The sequence below is a fragment of the Thunnus albacares genome, chromosome 18, assembly GCF_914725855.1.
Source record: "Thunnus albacares chromosome 18, fThuAlb1.1, whole genome shotgun sequence".
Lineage (NCBI taxonomy): Eukaryota > Metazoa > Chordata > Actinopteri > Scombriformes > Scombridae > Thunnus > Thunnus albacares.
The window spans coordinates 23,386,420-23,394,394 of record NC_058123.1 but is presented as its reverse complement, the minus strand read 5'-3'; positions in this window follow the sequence as shown (position 1 = coordinate 23,394,394).

The following is a 7,975-nucleotide window of genomic DNA, read 5'->3' as shown; positions in this document are numbered from 1 at the left end:
GTAAGGGTCACAGTCAGATGGCTGTCCACCTCTCTTACAGTTGGGTTTAGCCTAATGAAGACCTTAAAAAACTGTGATGGAAATAATGTTCTCTAATGTTCTAAAATCTCATGAAAGCTTCACACACTAATTACAGTATGTTGAGAAAAGAGGGCTAAAATATGCTGAGATTTCAGTTTGTGCAGACTTTCTTACATATATTATAAACTAGGGATGTCCCAGTCAAGCTTTTTTGGCCCTGATCCTATTCTGAGTCCTTTAATATTTAATATATTGGGTTTCTGCCGATACTGAGTCTGTAGCTGTAGACTACTTAATCTGACACAGCTTATTTTTTACAAGCTACCTGACCCAAATACTGAATGTCCTGGTTCAAAATTGTTAAATTTATAAGCTTGATATGAATGAAAGCTGATTTGGGAGAATGTGATTCCTGCAATTGATGTGATGCGATATGCTAGAAAGAAGTAGACAGACAAGTCATTATTGAAGTTATTATCAGTAGTAGTAGTACTTGTAGTAGCTGTTCAGTTGACTGCACCAGTAATTAACAATATTTCCTCATACTTGTAAATGTAATGGAACTGCCAGGAGAATTTCGCATGCCAACCCTAACGTGCACAATTCAGGAGACAGAAAAAACATCACCAGTCCACCATAGCCCACTATTCATTGAAATACAGAAATAAAAATAAAAACATGAAATGTATATTTTCCTCCTCTCACTACAGGGTATTTTATAAAAGCAACAGTCCACTCACCAAGGCACTTTGCAGGCATTATTGATGCCTTTGAACTTCAGTAAAATCAAAGCAAACACAGTCTCTCTATGCTTATTGCTTTAATCTAACCTGGCAGGTAAGTCTGCTTAATTACCATTTTTAATAAATAAAACCAAAACAAAAAAGTAGTTGCCTACAGTAGTTAGATAAATGAAACACTTTTCCCCTTTTCGCCAACCTGCTACACACACCTGAAATCAGGACAGGGTTCTGTGCTAGGCTAGGCTTTTTTTTTTTTTTTTTTTTTTTAAAGGGCACCTCTATAGTCACTGTATTGTCCCCATGCCTCTTCCTGATGTTAGCTCAGTACACACATACACACACGTGCTTTTGTGTGTGTGTGTAAAACATTGATTTGATGATACATACCATGATAGTCCAATTGAATTGTTATTTTAAAGATGCAGCTGTACATGAATTCATAACCACTTTCATAAAACTATGGAGACAAACATGAATTAATGAAGATAAAGTATATAAGAACTGGATGTTAGATATTTTAGCAAAGGCATTTCAACATTTACAAAACCACTTATTTGCTTCCAGGTAAATATCAAATAGAGACAGATAGGATAGAAAGATCATAAAGCTCCATATTAGAAGGAAAGCAGTAGTAGAAAATAACTGTCAATAATTTATTACACATAATGATTGCACTAGCAATGATTTTCCAGATAAACATACTATGTAATGCAGCAGGTAGGTAGAGGTGAAGGTCATCAGCATAGTTGGAAGCACCTGGGCCCAGTGTCCCCCTGCTCCCAGTCCTTCCTTCGTCCTTCCTTAGGGGAAGCTCCTCTCTCCCTCCCAGTGTCCGAAACTAACATTTTGACTCACTTGCTAAGTGGACTGGTAGATGAAAAAAATCAACCAGCCAAGCATATTTGTTACCGGCCAAAATAATAAATTGCCTTTTTGTCTTTGGCATACTGACGACACACAGAACAACTCATCACCATAGCCTCAGCATCATAGTGTAGCCAGCCTCTTGAAACTCCTTTATCTCCAAACCTCCATTTCTCACAAAATTTCTTTTTTTATGTGCTTCATTCTCCTTGGTGGTTTATCATTTTAAAGGTTGGCTTACTCCTTGTAAATGTCGCCACATAATCAGGGTTGCCAGGTCCATGGTTTTCCTGCAGAATTGGGCTACATTTGAAGTGTTGCACGGGGTTGAATTTTTTTGTCCGCTGGTTGGGTAGACCTATTTTGCATGCAAATTACATGAATAACATTTATAAATAAAAATCCATATTTTAAATGAAATAACTTATTTATACCCAAATCCTACGAAACTGGCTCTAGATCAGCACGTACACACATGCCAATACACCACCCAAGTACACACACACACACACACACACACACACACACATCATGCTGTAATGATCTCCGCAGCCTGGCGCCTGCCTCTCAATCCCAACTCTGGAAAACTGCTTTTAATGTGGGCTCATTAAACATTCATGGTGTTTCTTTGTAGATATTACAATAAATTAAATTTGGCAATAATAGCGATGCTGTTGGACTTTAAAAGCAGTGTATATGGTCTGGCAGAGGCCTATTTCTAGTTCTGGTGTTGGACTGGTTTTGTCACACCAACCTGGTACCCTGCACATAATAGCCATTTAATTAATGGTAGCTAGCAGCAGACCGACAGTTTAGCAGAGAGCTGCGATGTGGAGTAGCTGATGTCCCATACGGTAAACAGTGCTGCAAAACTAGGAGTGCTTGAGACAGTCTGTGGTTGGCGCTTCTTGGTGCTCCTACAGTTTTGCGGCACTGTTTAGATGCGCATGTCTACTAGGGATGTGCAGAGGGCCCAGTACTTGTATTTGTATATCTGTATTTGTTGAGGCAGCAAAATTATTTGTATTTGTATTTGAATAAAAGTGGAAACAGGCTTAAAAATCCTGTTTGTGTTTTTATTACACTTTTAATTTTAGAAAATTGAAGTGTTACAATAAGTGTTCATGAATAAACTACTTTTTGAAGGAGGTCCCCGCACCAGGTCTCGAACTGGAATCTCCCAGATCACAGACTGCGTTGACTACTGAGCTAAAACTTTACTCAGTGCCTCATTGCAGACAGACCTCTACCTATTTATACACCAAAGGCGATTATTGCTTTGCACTTTTCATTTATTGTCCATTTTTTTACAACCTAACTTTGTGGAAAGGAGAAGGGGAAATACAGGTTATGGAGAGTCCCTTGGGTGGACTTCACATGTGTTAGTAGCTCAGCTACTCCCAATTCTGGGAGTGATGTTCAAAATAGGAAATGTGCGTCATGTAGCAGGTGGATGTGACTCCCCTTGTTGAGACCTGCTGATAGAAGTAACAGTGGCGCAGAGGACAGAGACTGAGATAGCGATGTAACCGACGTGCGCACTGGTATTTTACATATATTGACATAATATTTTTTTTAAATATTTGTGTGACACAAATATTTGTAAAAAAAAAAAAAAAAAAAAACAACACTATTTGTGCTTTGCTGAATAACATATTTGTATTTGGGCACACCCCTAATGTCTACACTGTACAGGGATAAACATAAGTAATTTCCTCTGAGGCATCATGCCAGATATTCTATTACATGATTATTTTGGTACAAACATTTACCCACCAGTGTGGCAGACAGCCTTCTGACATTTACATGCCAAACGGAAAATATCCGCTTTTGGTGCTTGGCGGGTGTTAATTTTGGACCCTGCTCCCTCGCATGAATTTATGCAATGGAACATCATCTCCAAACGCCACACACACCCTTACTACTGATTATACTTACTGCCATATCTCGTATTTTTCATTCTGTATAGAGTCAGATCACAACATACAGAATGTGTTGAACCTGCAATTATTGAACATCATGACCACTAGGGGCCATCAAACTGTAAACACAACAATGGCATATTATCACCTTGCCAAGTTGTTGTACACACACAAACAGTGTTAGCAAACAGTTGCCTATGCACACTTCCAGGAGACATGGAGCAACATACTTATTATTTGGAGTCATGTTTCTGGTCATATGACAAATGTAGGTTGAATATTCACTCTCATTTTAGCATCTACAAACACCAAAGAGAAATATCTGGCTCTTAAATGCTCCACATGATAACCAGCTATTTGCTAACTCTATATCTGCTGTTTGGTGCTGGGCAGGTGGTGTAGAGTGAAGATGTATAAACTTTTTTGTTAAAAACATCTGTCTATAAAACTATTGATTGGTGCAGCTTTAACAGTAAACGGTATTTAATTACTCAACCAAATGTAATGCCAGAATCAGTGTGCAAACATTCAAACTAACTTTGCAAAACAATAAAGTAGCAATAACTATTAGAAAGTAAGACAGATGGAGGCAATCAAACATTTATTTTGCAGATTATCTTTTCTAAGAATGGCTTTCAAATTTCTATGATGTGGTGATGCAATCTAAATCAGTTAATAGATAAAATTAATGTGTCGTTTACATTCATGCTAAGACTGAAAGGTTCGTTATGGTGTGAGTCACTGAGTCAGCTTCAGCTTTTTTTGCATACAAGCCAATTACAAAAAGAGATCAAAACATGAAATGCTTCCTCTGGTGTCTTGTAGCTTGAAATACATCATTATTTTGGCAGGAGACAGTCTTTCTCGACCAAGAAATTGGCTGTGTTATGCTGTACCCACCATCCCCTCCAGGCTAACGGGAGTTCCTCCATCCCCTGTTGGTTTCTCTTAACAACGCTAGGTCAAAACCTAGTATATGACCCAGGAATAATGTACACATGATCTCTCAATGCGCTCTTTAAATCTAACTTCGGCCTATCAATGGGCCACGGCATGCACAACGTTATTGCATTTACAACCTTATTGGCAAGACGGTTAATTCTCTTCAAATGGAAACACACATCCCCTCCCACACATAGCAGATGGGTGATGCTTCACATCAAACTAGGAAATATAAAATACACGTTAAGAGGCTCTGTGAAGAATTTACGCAAAGTATGATCTCCCTTCTTAGCCTGTTATGATAGATTACAAATGTCGGTTTGGGATGAGGCATAGGCTGATAGCTTATAGCGCATAGCACATGTAACAGTTTGAGTTGGTCTCGAGATACATCCATAGAGTGATATATCTTTCCAACCCTCTCCCTCTTTCTTCCCCTTGTTCTTTTTCTTTTCTTCCTCTCTTTTCCCTTCCATTTCCTCCTGCTTTTCTCGTCTCTTCTTTCTAACATGTAAATCATTGTTACTAATTCACATACTTAAATATCTATTTTACTTTATTAATATTTTATTTATTTACTAATTTTATTTTATCTTGTGCCTTATACTAGTCTCACTTATACTTGGAACATCACTTTCATTACCATAATAATACTTTACAATTTGAAATGGAATGAAGCCCACCGATGGCAGACAACCCAAAACTAAGGATGCACGATATTGGATTTTTTGCCGATATCCGATATGCCGATATTTCTAACTCATTGTGGCCGATTGCCGATGCCGATAGCGATATATGCACATATTTTTTTCCAGCTGGCTGAGGAGACTATTATGCATGCAGGCATAGATTTTACTAAGTATCATCAAGAAAGACAATATATGAAGGAAGAACTTAGGAAGACTGGAGTTCAGGAGCTCAGGTTAAAACTTTAATGAACCTGCCAAGTGGGTGGAGCAGTAGTTTTCTTTGAGTTAATCAGACAGACAGGATTAATGTGTAGGATTTCATCTCTGGTCCACACTACGGAGCAGAAGGTGGTGGTAATGCACCTAATACACTGGTTGCCAACCACCGTTATAAAGAAGAGGATTTTTCTTTCCAAACAGAGTGGTACATCCTGTTAGCCAAAGAGTTTCCTATCTGTGCAGCTGAACTTAACAGCTCCTCGACGGACTGTTTCTCCCTGGCGGTCCTGGTGCTTCCTCCGCAGGCTCCACTTCACTCAAGCTGCCCATCAGACCCGCTGCTTCTTCCCACTTTAACCTGAATAACAAACAGGAGCTCGGTGCTCCGGTTGGATCCACATGGAGAGCCGAGGCTAACGTTAGCTGAGAGGCTAGCGGAGCGTTAGACGCAGCATGACTGGAGGGAAGCACAGCCAGCTAGCCTCTACTAGAAGAAGCAGCGGGTCTGACAGGCAACTTGAGTGAAGTGGAGCCTGCGGAGGAAGCACCAGAACCGCCAGGGTGAAACAGTCCGTGGAGGGAAGCACAGTCAAGCGGCGGAGGAGAAGGCAACAAATCGGCAGAAAACGATATTTCACTTTAGAGCTTATATAAGCCGATACCGATGACGTGCCGATAATATTGTGCATCCCTACCCAAAACAGTAGTTGAACGAATCGAAGGTGAAATAATTAAAACTGATAGCCTTAACAACTGATGTCTTTGAGTTATCAAGGACACGGTCGTGTTTTTTGTGTTGAGGAATGTTAAAGATATCATTAAAAGAAAACCTTAACACAGTGACAGTGAGGAAAATACTTCCGGGCAGCGGGTCCTCCAGTACACCCAGTGGACTGACGCGGACCATTGACTGCATTGATAAAATTAAAATAAGTAAAAACAAGGATAAAATGTTGCGATTAAATGTTAAGTAATGTGGCAGTTATAGTGAAAAAACAAATGAGAAAAAACAATACAGCTTCTGTGCCCCTGAGTCTCGACTGACAGAATCATTAGTTTGAAAGTCATGCTGAGTGTCATGAAAAAAATGGAAAATTTGTGTCCATGTACACAAATCTCTAGATTAAATTTTGTAACTATTTCACAAACTGCCATGAGGCTGGGTTGGGTCCAGCCAAAAAGAACAAGCGCACAGTGGGAGCTAACTGTATGCATGTCCTTTGTTTAGATGCAAGTATATGCTTGTGTGTCATCTCAAATGTGTGTGTGTATCTTGGTCTTTCTGTTTGTGTGTACTCCTACTCTGTGGTTTTCGTACAGATATGATTCCTGTATGCCAAGAAGCGCTTGCCCTTGTTTTGTCTCTAAAAAGCTGGTGGCAGCCTCTGAAGTGCAGGTTAGCAAGCCTAATGTTTAAACAGGACTAACATCCAAGAGAACAAAGGACTCCGGGGGGCTGCCGCCTTCTTCCTGGCCAATCAGAGGTGACAGCCAGCAGCCAATTCATAATGCACGTTACTGCACACAAAAGTGAGCTGGGAGAATTGTTTTTTTTATTATATGGGCGCAGTTCGTGTGTGTATGCACATACAGATGGATGTTTATGTCATAAAAAATTTATGAAAGAAATGGGATAAAACAATAGGTTTTTATATAGGTTAGGGACAGTAAAACTATGGTGAGTTAAGAGAAACTTTTTTGTGTGAACTGAAAAACTGCATGTTCCAAAAAGAAGTATGTGAAAGGATAGTGTGGAAGAGAGAACAGAGTTGTGAAGTTAGGCCATCTTTGCAAAAAAAAACAAAAAACAAAAGAAAGAAAGAAATATTAATTCAGCTTTAAAATACAGTAGTTCTAATTGTAATTTATTTATATCAGCTACATAAATAGACATAATTTCTGCGCAACATTCAGATTAGGGAATTAGGTCAACGATTAACCATTAATCGGTTAACCACCAAGAATATTTTTGACCAGTTACACATGTCAGCCTATAGGTTAATTTACATACACACTCTGCTAACAGCTTGTTCACAACATCAGATATTCTTGTTGAATAAGCTATAAAAGCTACGAAAGCCACATCACATTTTTTCTTAGAAATGAACCGATTAGCTATCATTTAATGGGTGTCAGTCTGTGAAAAGCAAAATGAACCGAAAACTGACATCCCTAATTCAGATGATACAATATGATATTGATTTTTGTGAAAAAGTTCTCCACCAGTTTAGCAGAATGCAACTCAACCGCCAGTTGCATTGGTCGGCGATTCAGGTGTGCTATGCTAGTAGCAGCTAATGTAGCCTTGAGCTGCTAGCTTCAAACAGTGATGAGCGGGCTGCAGAAGTCTGATAACCCCACGTCTTTGTAAGGTAAGAGTGAAGTTGTATTTTATGGGCAAAAGTTGTGTAAACGTCAGGTTAAAGATGAGTTTACTGTGTTTTTATTGGACGTTGCCTGTTTGCATTTGTTTGGTTGTTTGGTGATGCAGTGTTTGGGTGATATTCTAGTGTCAGCGCCTTCAGACAGTGGGTGGTTTTTGAGGGTAGAGAAAGGAGAGAGGGAGGGGAGGTGA